This window comes from Schistocerca cancellata, chromosome 7 (genome assembly GCF_023864275.1).
Source record: "Schistocerca cancellata isolate TAMUIC-IGC-003103 chromosome 7, iqSchCanc2.1, whole genome shotgun sequence".
Lineage (NCBI taxonomy): Eukaryota > Metazoa > Arthropoda > Insecta > Orthoptera > Acrididae > Schistocerca > Schistocerca cancellata.
In genome coordinates, this window is record NC_064632.1 from 349,419,924 (window position 1) to 349,436,641 (window position 16,718).

The 16,718-nt window shown below is 41.2% G+C and overlaps 1 protein-coding gene across 1 annotated transcript in view; it reads left to right on the forward strand.

The window, feature by feature from the left end:
* LOC126092034 (equilibrative nucleoside transporter 3) overlaps window positions 1-16,718 on the forward strand; it is a 71,177-nt gene that overhangs the window by 10,311 nt on the left and 44,148 nt on the right. The window lies entirely within an intron of this gene.

Below are 16,718 nucleotides of genomic sequence, written 5' to 3' on the forward strand. Positions count from 1 at the left end.
TTTGTTTAACAAGTGTAATTTTGTGAAATATAAAATATCTTGTGTTGCATTTATGTTTTCTTTTACATTTGGTACAATTTTTGTTTTCAAGTTGTAACCTTTTCAGATTGAATTTGTTAAATTTGAAATAGTTAGTATGTTATTGCAAATGTGTACAGTAATCAGGAAGCACAGAAATGTTCAGGTCAAAAAATGGAATGCCCTTTGATTTTGTGCAGTAGGTGCATCAGACAGTTGCAATTTCATGACAGGAGCAGGAAAGAAGAGATTACTCCCCCTCTTTTTCTCTTGGTTGATCAACCTTATCCAAGCACAAGGGCAGCAGTGGGGACAGCTGGTGTGAGGGAAATGCTGAGTTAGAAGATTTGAGTAAATACATTATTGATAAATGACGCACTTACGGGAAGTCACATTACTCAAATCTTTGAAGACAAAAGTGCAATTTCATATCCTATTCTAACTGAGGAAGGTTATGAAGAAATAGTAGATGGTGATAAGAAAGCAAAAGGTGACATAGACCTTGAGTATAAACAAACAGCCATTACATTTTAGTGCTCTGGTAAAAACAAATTTAAAACTGTAAAAAATTGGAATGCGGGTAAGATACTATGAACAGCATAGTGAACCCATTATTGTAGCCAAGATAGACATGAAGCTTACACCTACCACAGTAGTACAAGTTTATATGCGAGCTAGCCCCGCAGACAATATAGATATTGAAGAAATGTATGATTTGATAAAAAAAAAGTTCAGATAGTTAAGGGAGAGAAAATTTTAATAGTCATGGTGGACTGGAATTAGATTGTAGAAAAAGGAAGAGAAGGAAAAGTAGTAGGTGAATATGGACTGCGGGTAAGGAATGAAAGACGAAACGGCCTGGTAGAATTTTGCACGGAACATAACATAATCATAGCTAACACTTGGTTTAAGATCCATGAAAGAAAGTTGTATATGTGGGAGAGGCCTGGGGACACTGGAAGGTTTCAGATAGATTATATAATTGTAAGAGAGAGATTTGGGAACCAGGTTTTAAATTGTAATACATTTCCTGCAGCAGATGTGGACAATTTATTGGTTATGAACTGTAGACTAAAACTGAATAAACTGCAAAAAGGTAGGAATTTAAGAAGATGGGACGTGGATAAACTGAAACAATATAAGAAGAAAGGGTAGCTTTGAGAGATGAAACAGTGAAGGCAGCAGAGGATCAAGTAGGTAAAAAGGTAAGGGCTAGTAGAAATCCATGGGTACCAGAAGAGATATTGAATTTAATGGATGAAGGGAGGAAATATAAAAATGCAGTAAATGAAGCAGGCAAAAAGGAATAAAAGTGTCTCAAAATTGAGAACGATAGGACGTGCAAAATGGACAAATGTAAGAATGTAGGAGCGTGTATCACTAGGCATTAGATATACTGGATACAGAAAATTAGAGACCTCTGGAGAAAAGAGAATAACCTGTATGAATATCAAAGCTCAGGTGGAAAACTAGTGCTAAGCAAAAAAGGCAAAGCAGAAAGGTGGAAGGAGCATATAGAGGATCTACACAAGGTCGATGTACTTAAGGACAGAAGTATGATAATGGAAGAGGACGTAGATGAAGATGAAATAGGAGATGTAATACTGCGTGAAGAATTCGGCAGAGCACTGAAAGACCTACATTGAAACAAGGCCCCGGTAGTAAACAACATTTCAGACTACTGATAGCCTTGGGGGAGCCAACCATACCAAATCTATTCCATCTGGTGAGCAAGATGCACGAGACAGACAAAATACCCTCAGACTTCAAGAAGAGTATAATAATTCCAATCCCAGGTGCTGACACCAAATTATCAGTTTAATGTAACGGTTGCAAAATACTGGCAAGAATTCTTTACACGCAAGTGGAAAAACTGGTAGAAGTCAACCTCAGATAAGATCAGTTTGGATTCTGTAGAAATGTTGGAACACGTGAGGCAATGCTGACCCTACAACTTATCTTAGAAGATAGTTTAAGGAAATGCAAACCTTCATTTCTAGCATTTGTAGACTTAGAGCAAGCATGTGACAGTGTTGACTGGAATACTCTCTTTCAAATTCTGAAGGTGGCAGGGGTACAATACAGGGAGCGAAAGCAATTTGCAATTTGTACAGAAACCAGATCCCAGTTGAGTCAAGGGGCACAAAAGGGAAGCAGTGGTTGAGAAGGGGGTGAGACAGAGTTGTAACCTATCTTCGATGTTATTCAATCTGTATATTGAACAAGCAGAAAGGAAACAAAAGAAAAATTTGGATTAGAAATTAAAATCCATGGAGAAGAAATAAAAATTTGGAGGTTTGTCGACAGCATTGTAATTCTGTCAGACAACAAAGAACCTGGAGGAGCATCTGAAAGGAATGGACAGTGTCTTGAAAGGAGGATATAAGATGAACATCAAAAAGAAAAATGAGGATAATGGAATGTAGTCGGATTAAATCAGGTGAAGCTGAGTGAATTATATTGAGAAATGAGACGCTTTAAGTAGTAAATGAGTTTTGTTATTTGTGGAGCAAAATAACTGGTGATGGTCGTAGTAGAGAGGATATAAAATGTAGACTGGCATGACAAGGAAAGCGTTTCTGAAGAAGAGAGATTTGTTAACATCGAGTATAGGAAGTCTTTTCTGAAAGTATTTGTATGGAGTATAGGCATGTATGGAAGTGAAACATGGATGATACAGTGTAGACAAAAAGAGAATAAAAGTTTTCAAAATGTGGTGCTACAGATGGGTGGATCACGTAACTAATGAGGAGGTACTGAACAGAATTGGGGAGAAGAGGAATTTGTGGCACAACCTGACTAGAAGAAGGAATCGGTAGTAGGACACTTTGACACATCAAGGGATCACCAATTTAGTATTGGAGGGCAGCGTGGAGGGTAAAAATAGTAGAGGGAGACAGAGAGATGTATATGCTAAGCAGTTTCAGAAAGATGTGCTTTGCAGTAGTTACTCGGAGATGAAAAGGCTTGCACAGGAGAGGGTAGCATGGAGAGCTGCATCAAACCAGTTTCTGTACTGAATATCTCAACAACAACAATAACAAAAGATGGATACAGAAAGGTTCAAAGAGTGAAGATTTGTATAAATGGAAAGCACAAATTGCAAACAGATGGGACAAGAAATTAAACATTATTAGATATTTTTAAGTATCTATTAGATAAATTTCAAATTTCCATGGACGAATTAGTATCGACGCATGATCTGGATATAGAGAGATGGGCATTACAAGTGAGGTATGATGATAATTAACCATAACATTTGTTTAAGGTGTCTTCAAAATGAATTCTTAATTTTAAAGTAAGACACTATATTGTTTCAGGGAAAATCAATAAATTCGTCACTCAGGTGCAAATTATGAATAAAGAAGAATTTAGGAGGAACGCTTATGAACTTACGGAGGTTGTCAATCGAAGATTGTATTGATTGGAGAGACCAATGTGTGTAATTCTGACCTGTCAGCTTTCAGTTTGGAAATGCATGCAGGAAGGACATTATCCTTCAGAGGAACATCAAAGGTGAAATTAAAGCAAAATTCCTGAATGGCTTACCACATAGGTATACAGTACAGCCCATTATATCTGCAACCAGAAATTTAATGTCCCCTTTGCACATAGTTTTGAAAGAAAAATATGATAAGTTCAGACCAAAAGTTGGAAAACGATTTATACAAAGTAGATAATATCCTTGTGTTCACATCTGCATCTGATAAATTGACATCAGAGCTCATAGGTTTATATACCTAAAAGGAATAAAAAATGTGTGTTATGTTTAGATTCATGGCAGGGCAAAATGGAAAAAAAAAATTAATGCCATTAATTAACATGGAAAAGAGGCGAATATTTTAACAGTTTCCTGCTGGAACAAGTGGTATATTTCAGCCATTAGATGTATGTACATTTTGGCCATGGAAAAATTTCATGCAACATTTTTCAGGTGTAATATAACTAAAATGTTAACTTGCATGTAAGAATTGATATTCTAAAACTTCAATTGCTCATTCAAAATCAGTTTTCTTCTCTCAGATTCATCGGTCTTTTTAAATATGTATGGTATAAGAGTAGTTACATTGAACATAAATTATGTAAATGTGAGACACCTGTTCATTTTTGCTTTAAAGACTGTGTGATTCTGTTTGTGACTCTTGTCATGAAATTGCAGTTGCCCAGTGTACTTGGTCTGCAGAATCAAAGCGCATTCGTCTTTTTATATGAATAATTCTGTGCTTCTCATTGTTGTACAGATTTACAATTATGTTACAACAATGATGTACAAACTATTTCGAATACAACGTAATTAACTGTGAAAGAGACACAACCTGAAAACAAAAAAATAACACAATATAGTTTATATTTCATAAAATTGAAAGAAATGCATATGTATAGAATAATACATGTAGAATATACATTTAGAATATATTTATCAAACGATGGAAAATCGAGGAAGGAATGTAACAATATTATGGAAAGGAAAGTTGCCACTCACCATATAGTGGAGATGCTGAGTCACAGATAGGCACAACAAAAAGACTGTCACAAATAAATAAAGGTTTTGTCCTGTAAGGCCTTCATCAAAAGTAGCATGCACACACACACACACACACACATGGCCGATTTCTGGAGCAGAGAACATGTTGTAAGGATTACTCCCATCTGCATAGATGAGAAATGCTGGTGACAGAGGGGAGGATGCTCTCGGCCACAGTTTGGTTGTGGCCATTCATCCTGGTGGGCAGTTGGTATGTTGTCACAGTAATATAGAAAGCTGAAAAGTGATTGCAGAAGAGCTGGTATGTGACAAGTGGCCCTGCCTCTGCTGGGGTAAGAAAGACCATTACAGTATTGTAATAGGAAGTTGGGTGGATGGATTGGGCAAGTCTACCACAGAGGTAAGATCCCTGTGGCAAGGGGTTGGGATAGCAGCATCATAGGAATGAAATAGTATGTTGTGAAGGGTGGATGGGTGATGGAACACCATTTTAGGAGTTTGAAAGATCTTGGGTAGAATGTCCCTAATTTCAGGGCTTGATGGCAGATAATCAAAGCACGGATAGTGTGGTTCAGTTGCTCCAGTCAAGTGTTGTATAATGTGGTGTAGGGTCCAGACACTGGTCCAGGAGACCCTGTCCTCATTCCTTCACACCCTCAACACTTTCTCCCCAATTCACTTCACTTGGTCCTCCTCAACCAAATGTGCCACCTTCCTGGTCATTGACCTCCTCCTCTCTCACAGCTCCATTTCACCTCTGTTCACATCAAACCCACCAACCACCAATAATACCTGCATTTCAACAGCTGACATTCCTTCCACACCAAAAAATCCTTCCCATGCAGCCTGGCCACCCAGGGGCAGTGTATCTGCGGTGATAGGAGCACAATTGCCCAGTAGGCTAAAGTTCTCACAAAAGCCTTCACACACACACACACACACACACACACACACACACACACACACACACACTATTCCCCACACCTAGTCCACAAATAGATATTCCATGCCGTATCCCCATACACTTCTGATCCTCCCACTTCTCCAGGAACTAGCTACAGCAGAGCATCCCATTCACCACCCAGTACCACCCCAGACTGGAAGAACTGCACCACATCCTTAATCAGCACTTTGAGTGTCAATCATCTTGCCCTGAAGTTAGGGATATCCTAGCACAGATACTTCCCACCCCCTCCTAAAGTGGTGCTCTGTCACCCACCCAACCGTGGCATAGTCCACCCCTATATTACTCCCAATCCCAACCTCAGGGATTGTATCCCTGTGGCAGACCTAGGTGTTAGACATGCCCAATCCACAGCACTTGCTATGCACAGATGTGAACAGATGTTGAGTGATCGCATTGAAGAGCATGAAGATGACAAATACTCATGTGAGATAGAATTATCAACACCTGAAGAGATTGAAGGGGGCTTTACTGCGGTGTGCATTTGGCCAGCTGGTCCAAATCTGCCTATCCAGCTCTGGTGCATTTGGATCTGATGGTGGCTCAATGTTGGACTGTATGGGAACGTGAGGGCAGACTGCTTATTATACAGGTTCCAGTCGACCACGTCTGACCATCACAAGAGAGGATTACCATCTTGTGCACCGAGCACATTGTCTACATCTACCATCTGAGATCAAATAATGGATTCCCTGCAACATTCTGTGTCATCCTGCACCATTAGTTGGAGACTAACAGCAGCTGGACTAGAAATTTACTGTCTCATGCATAGGCTACCATGAACACAACACAGATGAGTGCATTTGCAGACATTCTGTAACTAAGAAGCTTGGATTGCTGATAAAAGGCAGCACATTGTATTCAGTGAGGAATCACAGTTTTGTACTACCCTTGATGAGTGTCACTAGCAAGTATGGTGGAGATCTGAGCAGAGTTCCCATTCTTCCAAGTCTTGGAGATGCACAGCAGTGCTGCTCCTGACATCATATTGTGAGGAGCCATCAGGTCATGGCTGGTAGCGCTTCACGGAACTCTGATGGCACAATGATATGCCACAGAAAACAACTGTCCTCATGTGTTACCTCTCACATGCCAGTATTGTTGTGCCATTTTTCAACAGAACCATGCTCATCCATAGTGATTGGACAACTAAATGGTTTAACAACCAACCGGCATTCAATTTTTTTCATTCGGTCAGTTTTTTTGGTCGAATGAAACAACCAAATGGCACTAGCTTCTGCAGTCATGGCAGTTATGTGAATGTTGTTCACAAACACTCCAGGGTTCAGTGGTTTCACTCAATGGGAGAAACCAACTGACAAACGTCTCCGACACTTACGTCAGTTCTATAAATATTTTCACTCTGTGTCTGGTTCTGGTAATTTCTCTTACATACTTTTTCGTAGTTTTCCATTATTCATGAACCATGAATAAGGTTGCCAATATTTTGAGAGAAAAATAACATGTCTTATTTCAAGGAGAGGTGAATAAAATGTATATTTTTAAAAGTAAAGTATTTTCAAAATTTGTGTATTTATTTATCAGAGTAATACTTTTTTATACTTCGGGCATTAAATATGGATTTTTGGTAGGTAAATGCTGAGGTGATGTGAACAGAATACATGTAAGATAAATTTGTTAACTGTTAAGCAATTTAATCACTTGCTTTTTAAGCATATTTTGTCAATTGTCAGAAGTATTCTTTTTCTTTTCTTTTTGTTCCAGTATAATACATAATTTGTTAATTTTCTTTGAACTTCTTTAATATAGTTTCAGAATATGAATCAGTTTTGCAGATATGGTGTATAGCATTGAATTTATCTTGATGATCACTTTTTATCCAGTAAAATGATTTCTTCCATTCCTTTTTTGTGATTTTGATCTAGACGGAGAGTTCACTATCAAGTAAAAACTTATTCATAATCATGGATGAAAAACTGAACTAAAACTACTTGCTGGCCTAAATAAAAAGCAAATATTGGTACAAAATTAACAGTGATGATAGCTGATAAGAGTGCTGTCAGCAATAATAATTAAACAGTGTCAAAATGATTTGATGTTTCCACTCAGAACCGAATTTTCTTGGTATCGGGCAACACCAGTGTTCTCTCCCAGTGGTCGGGGGAGGGGGGGGGCATAAAGTTGGAGATTGTTTACAGTGATTACTAGAGAAAGGCTTACCTGTGAAATAATTGAAGTAGAAATGTGTGAATGTGGGTAAGAATTCTTCATTCCTGTGAAGTAGTATACCTGCTATTTTTCAAAGGCTGTGAAATATAAAGAGGTTTCGTTGCCTGAGTATGATTTGTATATATGTAGCCAATAATGTAATTTCCTGCACAGTATATTCACCTTCCACAAAAATAAGTGGCTGAATAAGTGCTAGATTCGAATGATTTTCATTTAATGGAAATCATCATGCCTTCCAAGTAAAATGAAATGCATTGAGTCCCTAAAATTTGGCAATGGTCCTATCTTCTTCACATACACTTAAGGGATCTTGAAGTTCAACTTTGTAAGCTTCACAATACATCAGCTTAGTTGTGTGACCCACAGCAATATATTAATCAGTTTTAAATGATTAAAAGTTTGGTGTCACTTTGAATGAAGAGGGTAGTTGATTCAACTAAAACTCTGAAGAATGGTTTCGACTAGAAGAATGGCTAAATGGTTCAGCTGATAGAAAAACTACAGACTGCTTTTGCTTGAAAGGAACAGACTGCTTTCACTTGAAAAGAATGAAGGAGTCATTCACTCACTACGCAAAACTACAGTGAATGGAATGGACTGGTTTCATTTGGTTGCTCCTGCAGACTGGTTTCACTCAAAAGAATGAATGAATAATTCATCCTATACGTAAAACTGCAACTTGATGAGTCAATTGTTCTCCAACAACTGACTGAATTGATTGTTTCAACTTGGTTGTTCCTGTTACTACTTGTCCATACATGACACGTGTGTCTATGAACTGCCTGCATAATGTTGAGGTACTCTCATGGCTAACAAGATCCCCTGCCATCTCCAATAGATCAAATGTGGGACCAACTTGTACGTCAGCTCTGTCTTAGTGCTGGCATCCAGGACATCATGGACCACATATAATAGTTGTGGGCCAACTTGTCTCAGGAGGTATTACAGTGGCTTTGATACCTGTCCCAACTAAATCAACGCATGTATCCAGACCAGAGGGAGTGTAGTATAACCGTTTTTACCTGTACAAATATGCCCTGGGTAGCTGCACCGCCATCAAAACTGGCTGAAAATTTGGTATCCAAAGCAGACTATTGTCAATGATGTACTCTACACAGATAGTACAATTCAAACACTTAAATTACACCTTTGATTTATGTCCAGATTGGATTTCACTTAAATTATGTACAGATACCACTCTCTGTGTTCTGTAATGAGATTGTTAGAGTGCATTACCTAACACTGAAGCAACATAGAAGTTCTACTCTAAAACACTGTTTCTCGGACCTAGCAGTCAGATCAGTACAAAAAATGATGTGCACAGTAACTAACACTGTTCATAGTGTGATCCTGTTGTCACAGTGAGCATTATTGAAGGTTTTACATTTCATGAAATTAATTACAAGTTTGCAGTCAATCATTGAAAAGAGTCACTGAATCGTGGAATAAACTCCAGGACACAAAATTTATATATGTTGTGGTACATTTTCTAGGTCGTAATCTATATTAATTTGTCTGTGGTGCGTTATCCTTCATTTTGGGCACAGATGTTGCTCCATGCACACTCACTGCAGATTGTCTTAAAACGGCTTCCAAAATCTTTCTTAGACAGGTTTATAATAATTAGACATAGCTTTAGGTATTTTTGTTAACTAAGTTGACACAAAATTAAAGATTTACATTTCTGAGTAATTGAACAGTGGAAGGAGATTTGTTTGAATGAGGACTTTTAGATTACTTATAATGTCTATTGAATTGTGCTGGATAGTTTGTCAAAATATGAGGTTCTATTACAGTTACAATGTTGTTTTGTAAAGAAGCTAATTACTCTGCAACCTAATGAATTCTAAGGTTGCTACCATGAGTTAGTCACTAGGTGTAAAAATGCTATATTTACTTACATTCTGTCAGGAAGTTAACAATCAGGCATATTTTTACATACAAACAGTAACGAAATCTGAAGTTACTAGTTATTGTAACTAACACAGTTTTAGATAAACTAATCAAATTTATAGGTTATAAATAACAAAAAGTCTGTAATAGGTAGTAAAATTAATTTGGATAAACCCTGAGTCAATATTTGACTTACCAAATGAAAGTGCTGGCAGGTCGACAGACAAACAAACGAACACAAACATACACACAAAATTCAAGCTTTCGCAACAAACTGTTGCCTCATCAGGAAAGAGGAAAGGAGAGGGAAAGGATGTGGGTTCCCTCTCCTTCCCTCTTTCCTGATGAGGCAACAGTTTGTTGCGAAAGCTTGAATTTTGTGTGTATGTTTGTGTTCGTTTGTGTGTCTGTCGACCTGCCAGCACTTTCATTTGGTAAGTCACATCATCTTGTTTTTAGATATATTTTTCCTTCGTGGAATGTTTCCTTCTATTATAACTGAGTCAATATTTGACGTATTTAGGTACTGTGCATATTCCATATATGGTAATCTTGAAGATATTTGAAAAATAAATTAATTTGAAGGAAGAAAAACATAATAGATGGAAAGAATCGACATGCAACATCTTATAAGTGGACTCATGTTGCCAAGTTCTTTGTAGATCTGACTTGATTTTGTAATCACCCAAACAATATCACATATCCTCTCAATCTAGATTGCATTTTGTTTCCTCCTCTCCTTCCAGTTCCTTCACTTTTTGTGTCAGGCAGTGTATATCTGTTGATATGCACTGCTTAAAGTTCTAATGATTTTGTACACTTCCAAGGACTTTGAAGGTCAGGATAGTTTGGCCAATGCCTTTCATCAACGGAAGAATTAAATAATCTCTGTTCTCCATTTACATGTATCTTTGCCCAGAAAGTCATTTCATCATGAGTTTCTTCCTTTGAGGAAAATGTAATAGGAAATCAAAATAATAATAATTTTTATAATATTTCAAGGCAAAGAAGAGATTTGAAGGCAGTACTTCGAGCCCCATTCATTTAAAAAGTCATTTGCCTTGTCAGTGAGGGTTTCTACTCTAAAAAACATTGTTGCAACTCAAAGGACGACAGGCACTAATGGATCAGGCAGTTGCAAAACTGTACACTTATTACATAGCCATCTACATCACTAGAAAAAGAGAGAGCAGATAATTATGTTACTGATCTTACTGCAGTTTTCAAAGTAAAGAGAACTAAGACAGTGGGTCCAATAATGCAGTGTTGCAATCATCACATCAGAAGGCAAATACATCTACATCTACATGATTACTCTGCAATTCACATTTAAGTGCTTGGCAGAGGGTTCATCGAACCACAATCATACTATCTCTCTACCATTCCACTCCCGAACAGCGCACGGGAAAAATGAACATCTAAACCTTTCTGTTCGAGCTCTGATTTCTCTTATTTTATTTTGATGATCATTCCTACATATGTAGGTTGGGCTCAACAAAATATTTTCGCATTCGGAAGAGAAAGTTGGTGACTGAAATTTCGTAAATAGATCTCGCCGTGATGAAAAAGTCTTTGCTTTAATGACTTCCATCCCACCTCGCGTATCATATCTGCCACACTCTCTCGCCTATTACGTGATAATACAAAACGAGCTGCCTTTTTTTGCACCCTTTCGATGTCCTCCGTCAATCCCACCTGGTAAGGATCCCACACAGTGCAGCAATATTGTAACAGAGGACGAACGAGTGTAGTGTAAGCTGTCTCTTTAGTGGACTTGTTGCATCTTCTAAGTGTCCTGCCAATGAAACACAACCTTTGGCTCGCCTTCCCCACAATATTATCTATGTGGTCTTTCCAACTGAAGTTGTTCGTAATTTTAACACCCAGGTACTTAGTTGAATTGACAGCCTTGAGAATTGTACTATTTATTGAGTAATCGAATTCCAACGGTTTTCTATTGGAACTCATGTGGATCACCTCACACTTTTCGTTATTTAGTGTCAAATGCTACCTGCCACACCATACAGCAATCTTTTCTAAATCGCTCTGCAACTGATACTGGTCTTCGGATGACCTTACTAGACAGTAAATTACAGCATCATCTGCGAACAACCTAAGAGAAATGCTCAGATTGTCACCCAGGTCATTTATATAGATCAGGAACAGCAGAGGTCCCAGGACGCTTCCCTGGGGAACACCTGATATCACTTCAGTTTTACTCGATGATTTGCCGTCTACTACTATGAACTGCGACCTTCCTGACGGGAAATCACGAATCCAGTCGCACAACTGAGACGATACCCCATAGGCCCGCAGCTTGATTAGAAGGAACAGTGTCAAAAGCTTTCCGGAAATCTAGAAATAAGGAATCAACTTGAGATCCCCTGTCGATAGTGGCCATTACTTCGTGCGAATAAAGAGCTAGCTGCGTTGCACAAGAACGATGTTTTCTGAAACCATGCTGATTACGTATCAATAGATCGTTCCCTTCGAGGTGATTCATAATGTTTGAATACAGTATATGCTCCAATACCCTACTGCAAACCGACGTCAATGATATAGGTCTGTAGTTCGATGGATTACTCCTACTAACCTTCTTAAACATTGGTGCGACCTGCGCAATTTTCCAATCTGCAGGTACAGATCTATTGATGAGTGAGCTGTTGTATATGATTGCTAAGTAGGGAGCTATTGTATCAGCGTAATCTGAAAGGAACCTAATCGGTATACAATCTGGACCTGAAGACTTCCCCGTATCAAGCGATTTGAGTTGCTTCGCAACCCCTAAGGTATCTACTTCTAAGAAACTAATGCTAGCAGCTGTTCGTGTTTCAAATTCTTGAATATTCCATTTGTCTTCCCTGGTGAATGAATTTCGGAAAACTGCGTTCAATAACTCTGCTTTAGCGGCACAGTCATCGGTAACAGTACCATCGGCACTGCGCAGCGAAGGTATTGACTGCGTCTTGCCACTTGTGTACTTTACATACGACCAGAATTTCTTTGTATTTTCTACCAAATTTCGAGACAATGTTTCGTTGTGGAACCTATTAAAGGCATCTCGCATTGAAGTCCATGCCAAATTTCGCGCATCTGTAAATTTTAGCCAATCTTTAGGATTTCGCGTTCTTCTGAACTTTGCATGCTTTTTCCGTTGCCTCTGCAACAGCGTTCGGACCTGTTTTGTGTACCATGGGGGATCAGTTCCATCTCTTACCAATTTATGAGGTATGAATCTCTCAATTGCTGTTGCTACTATGTCTTTGAATTTGAGCCACATCTCATCTACATTTGCATAGTCAGTTCGGAAGGAATGGAGATTGTCTCTTAGGAAGGCTTCTAGTGACACTTTATCCGCTTTTTTAAATAAAATTATTTTGCGTTTGTTTCTGGTGGATTTGGAAGAAACGGTATTGAGCTTAGCTACAACGACCTTGTGATCGCTAATCCCTGTATCAGTCATGATGCTCTCTATTAGCTCTGGAATGTTAGATGCCTTGCAGAATCTGCATCTACATCTGCGTACAGTGCAAGCCACCATATGGTGCATGACAGGGTATCCTGTACCACTGTTAGTGGGTTTTTTTTCCTGCTTCAGTTGCTAATAAAGCAAGGGAAAAATAACTGTCTATAATCCTCTGTGTGAAGCCAAATTTCTCTTAACTTATCTTTGTGGTCCTTACATGAAATGTATGTTGGTAGCAGTAGAATCACTCTCCAGTTGGACTAAAATGCCATTTCTCTAAATTTCCTCAGTACTGCCTCACAAACAGAACATCATCTTTCCTCAGTGGGTTTCTATTTGAGTTCAGAAAGCATGTCTATAATACTTGGGTGCTGATCGAACCTACCAGTAACAAATCTAGCAGCACACCTCTAAATTGTTTTGATATCTTCGTTTAATCTAACCTGGTGGGGATAACAAACACTCAAGCAGTATTTTAAAGAATGGGCCACACTAATGTTAGATGTGGTGTCTCCTGTGTAGATGAGCTACACTTTCCCAAAATTCTCCCAATACAGGGAATCAACCACTAACCTTCCCCACCATCAGCCTCACATGCTCATTCCATGTCATATTGCTTTGGAACATTACACCTAATTATTTAATTGTTGTTGTTGTTACAACAGCAGAAGATTGTTTTTCCTACTCAATGACACTAAATTCCATTTTTCTGCATTTAGAGGAAGGTGCTATTCATCACACCAAATGGAAATCCTGCCTGTCATCCTGCATCCTCTTACATTCAGTCAACAGTGACATCCTCCCTGCGGGTCCGGGGATTAGAATAGGCCCGAGGTATTCGTGCCTGTCGTAAGAGGCGACTAAAAGGAGTCCATCCCCCTCACGGGGGTAGTTAGCGCCTGCGTCCGGAGACGGACGGTTCCACGACCTATAATCGTGGTCTTTTTGGTTTTTCACTTCTCGTTTCTTCCTTCCTTTTGTTGGTTCCTTTCCTTGCTCTTCTCCACCTCACTGTCTTCCTTACTCTTTCCCTTGACTTCTCCTTGCCTTCTCATTGCCTTTTTCTCCTTGCCTCCTCATTGCCTTTTTCTCCTTGCCTTCTCATTGCCTTTTTCTCCTTGCCTTCTCATTGCCTTTTTCTCCTTGCCTTCTCATTGCCTTTTTCTCATTGCCTTCTTCTCCTTGCCTTCTCATTGCCTTCTTCTCCTTGCCTTCTCATTGCCTTCTTCTCCTTGCCTTCTCATTGCCTTCTTCTCCTTGCCTTCTCTGCTCTCCGCCTTGGCGTTTGAGACAGTCTGTCCTCTTTCTCCCTCTCTCTCTTCTTTTTCCTCTTCTTCCTACCTCCCTGTGCGTGCCTGAAGGCCGACCCACGCGTTCGCACGCGTAGCCGGTGATGGGGTAACGCGTAAGTCCCCGCCCTGGGTAGACATGTAAGGCACGCGCGTACCCCCTGGTACAGGCCAGGCCCGGGGAGGGGTGATTGCCTGAGCTGATACCTTCTGACCATGCCGATTGGTCCCTCCGTCTGTTTCTCGGGAGGTGTGACCTGAGGTGTAAACATTCACCTAAGGCGGGAGTGCCCTCTGAGAGGGTCCCCACAAGGAAGGAGCGCGCCATCGGAGACGCTGGCATTCATGGGGGATTCCTCCGCAATGGATTCTACTCCATCGCTTTCGACTTCGACCCAAAAACGGAAACGTGACCAGCCAACAGTGACTAAAGTACTACCGCGTGCCCCACAGTTCCTCGTAGTTTCTCGATCTGAGGACGGAAAGGATTTTTCCTCTGTCAACCCTTTCATTATTCAGAAGGGCGTAGATGCCATAGCCGGATCTGTCAAATCTTGTACTAGGCTGCGTAACGGCACCTTATTACTAGAAACTGAGAGTGCCTTTCAGGCACAAATACTGCTTCGGGCCACCCTCCTGTACACGTTCCCTGTCCGGGTGGAGGCCCACCGAACTTTGAATTCGTCTCGTGGTGTAGTCTATACTAGCTCCCTCGACGGATTGACTGACGAGGAGCTTCAATCTTTCCTCGCTGAGCAGGGCGTGACGGCTGTCCATCGGGTCATGAAAAAGGTCAACAATGACCTTGTACCGACCCGGACACTTTTCTTGACCTTCAATAGTGTTAAGCTGCCATCGCGCATCAAGGCGGGCTATGAGGTTATTTCTGTTCGCCCCTATGTCCCGACACCTACGCGCTGCTACCAGTGTCGGCGTTTCAATCACACTCGACAGTCTTGTTCCAATGCGGCTAAATGTCACTTGTGGCAGGGATGCCCATGAGGGTGACTGTCCACCTCCGTCTCCTCGTTGTGTGAACTGTCAGGGTGACCATGCCGCATCCTCCCGCGACTGTCCTGTCTATAAGGAAGAACGCTGTATCCAAGAAATTCGGGTCAAAGAGAAAGTGTTCACCTCGGCTGCTCGCAAGCTATTGGCTAGTAGGAAGCCCACGCTGCTCCCAGCGGGGAAATACAGTACTGTCCTCGCCTCTCCTCGGACTACCCGGGAGGTAGCAACCCAGACATGCGATCTGACCTTCAGCACCACGGTCGTCTGTTCGGCCAGTGCCCAGATCGCGCGGTCGACGTCTCCTCTTCCTCCCATCACCCCACAGACACCAGCCCCTTCCTCAGCTTCTGCTAAGTCGAAGACCCCGAAGTCAGATGCACGGGCCTTCAAGAAGGAACCATCCCGTGCAGACTTCCTCCATCCCTCGACCTCCCAGACTTCGACCGGTACTTCCACCAAACGTCCTTCCAAAAAGGCGCATAGGAAGCACAGTTCTCCTTCTCCGCCACGGAGCATTTCTTCTCCTGCGCCACCCAGCGGTTGCCGCCCCAGGTCGTCATCCGTTTCGCCTGGCCGCACTGCTGGTAGCCGTACATCTGGCCGTTCACCGGCGGAGGAAGCTCCCCCTCCCGGCCATCCTCCCGAGATGGCCGATGACCCTATAGACCCCATGGACGATCACTGTCCGCCTACTGATAGCGGCGGCAGTGCTCGCTCGAAGCCAGGCCCTAAGTGGCCTTCGAGGTGACCCCTTCTCTCATCTTCCTTTTCTTACGATGGCACTTATTCACTGGAATATTCGCAGCATTCGCTCCAACCGAGAGGACTTGAAGTTGCTGCTCCGCTTGCATCGTCCGCTCGTCGTAGCCCTCCAGGAAACGAAGCTACGCCCATGCGATCAAATTGCCTTGGCACACTACACCTCTGTGCGTTTTGACCTACCCCCTGTGGTAGGTATCCCAGCTCATGGAGGGCTTATGTTGCTGGTCCGGGATGATATTTACTACGATCCCATCACGTTGCACACCGGCCTGCAGGCAGTTGCCATCCGCATTACTCTCCCCACTTTTACGTTTTCCTTTTGTACCGTTTACACTCCATCGTCATCTGCCGTTACCAGGGCAGACATGATGCAACTTATTGCTCAGTTACCTGCACCATTTTTGTTAACTGGAGACTTCAATGCCCACCATCCCCTTTGGGGCTCTCCAGCATCCTGCCCGAGGGGCTCCTTGTTAGCAGACCTTTTCAACCAGCTCAATCTTGTCTGCCTCAATACTGGCGCCCCTACTTTTCTTTCGGACACATCTCACACCTATTCCCATTTAGACCTCTCTATATGTACTCCCCACCTTGCACGCCGGTTTGAGTGGTATGCACTTGCTGATACATATTCGAGCG